The sequence below is a fragment of the Macrobrachium rosenbergii genome, chromosome 3, assembly GCF_040412425.1.
Source record: "Macrobrachium rosenbergii isolate ZJJX-2024 chromosome 3, ASM4041242v1, whole genome shotgun sequence".
Taxonomy (NCBI): Eukaryota; Metazoa; Arthropoda; class Malacostraca; order Decapoda; family Palaemonidae; genus Macrobrachium; species Macrobrachium rosenbergii.
In genome coordinates, this window is record NC_089743.1 from 55,769,624 (window position 1) to 55,772,123 (window position 2,500).

Here is a 2,500-nt window from a genome sequence, read left to right on the forward strand (position 1 = left end):
ATGTACCTCAAAACATAGTTTATATCAACAGTAAAAATAACACCTCTAATAATTAATATCTTCATCAACAGAAACCCCAGGAACACAATGAAACTTTTACAAGAAATATTGATCATCTAGAAAATACCAATAATAAATCCGTCGACATCAGCATTAAAAATACGAATTTTTCAGACAAATACTATTACTTTCTAAAGACAGGTTTAACTTTTAAAATATACTAAAAGGAATACAAAACTAAATTATTATAAAATACAAATAAGCTAAAAGGGCAGTTAAATACATAGCACACAAAGACACATGCACAACGGTCGTTCGATTAGCACTTGAAAGAAATATTGGGTCTAGGCAGTACATAACCCCCTCGGACATGTTAGGGCCAAGGGTTGGTGCTAGCAAAATGGCCCATAAACATTTGACGAAAACAGGAAGAATAGTGTTTAAGATCTAGTGAGACGTCAAATGTGGAGTCAGAAGAAAAGAGTGAAGTTATGGCAGGGTTTATCAGACCAATCCCCCGAGATTCTAATGTGATTATCAATTAATCAGAAATGTTAATCTGATAATAAAATAAAGGATTGCATTCGAATGCTGAATTTACCCAATTTCTAACGCTAATTCTACACTAGTCTCATACAGCCTTGCTTACAATATGCTAATTTCTCGTCGGGAAATATTATAACATTTGTATATAGCAAGATACGACTCTTTTCCAGTACCATGCAATCTTATTTTCAAATATTCTGTCAGCAATTAAGGCCTTGATATTTTAAGAATTACCATTTTTATTATAATTAATACTTCTACTGTATTATTCAATCATGAATGCTTTTACGATTACTTACTCAGTTTCAATTCAAGATGAGTAAACCATGGAGCGACCAATACAGGGCAAGCATGAAGAAATACAAAAATTACTCTATGCCAGCCTAACTTGAAAATAAGTAACGATGGGGATTCACTTAACACAACTGAAGAAAAATTAAGGAAATAAATTTTACAAATCGGTAATGCAAGTGACAGATAATGTATAAAACCAAAGAGAAAAAAAAAAAAGTATATATATATATATATATATATATATATATATATATATATATATATATATATATATATACATATACATACACATGTATATGTATATGTATATATATATATATATATATATATATATATATATATATATATATATATATATATATATATATATATATATATATATATATATATATATATATATATATATATATATATATATATATATTGATGAGAGCGTACCAAGGAAAATGATGTATGTAACAACAAATATGAAGACAAGCAAAAACACGAGAAGAGACAACGTGGATATCGCGCCCCTGGAAGAAACCACAGGGAGGGAGAGAGAGACAGGTCAAGGACACGAAGGCAGTACCACACTGGAGATGGGGGTTAAAAGATTTACGAGAGCCAGCACACGGGTTCGGATCAAAAAGGGCTTTAACTTCCTTCCCTAGGCGAATATAAATGCAGCAAGAACGCGTTTCTGGTCATTTTATGGCTGCCGGACAATGGGATCAGTTACACCTTGAAACTTCGTAAATTGTTTTTAATAAAACATCCGTTAGAAAACATCCTGGTTAAATGGGGTCCCGTTAGTCTTCATTTAAATGTACAGTACAACTGTGTAAGTGATTATAATATAAATATATATATATATATATATATATATATATATATATATATATATATATACATATATATATATATACTGTGTATATATATATATATAGTAAGAACAGGATAAACACAATTTAAATATGAAAACTTATGATGCAATTCATTGTCAAAAATCAAATGTGCATGAGTGTGGCATTCTTTTAAAAATTAACAACAGACTAATAAAATTATTTACAAATAATCAAAGACAAGATACCCTATAAGAAGTCAAGTATCAGAGTCCACCCATTTTATGTTAATTTGAAAAACATTAATTTAATACCGAAGTCAACATTCCTATTCACAGTTCACTGGCTACGTCTATGCGAACTTCGTGCTTTGTTTTCGATCAGTTCAATTATTCTTTGATTTTCTGCCAATACAAGTATTTAACTTCCTATGGTTGAATGGCACTAAAATCTATATTATAAACCTCTGAAATTCTAGACTACTATGTGCCTTAAGCAAAATTCACTTTTTTCCTTCGATGGCACAAGAGCCTTAAAATCACTGCACAGAGAACACGGGCAACGGTGCCACTGAAAGACTCTCTTTCCTTTTACTTTACTTAAACAATGACTGTGGATCTCACTTTACAGAAAAAAACCCAAGTTCAAAGATTTTTCACTAAAGAGCCGCACCCTCCCGCATCTCTGAACGATCACTGCACAAAGATCACAGACAACAAAAGGACTTTCTTTCAATAACCACTCACTTAAAAAGCAAATGGTGATCTTTTATATGGAATACCTCAAGATCTCAGATGTTCAACTTTTTACATGCAGATGTATCATTTTAACCACCT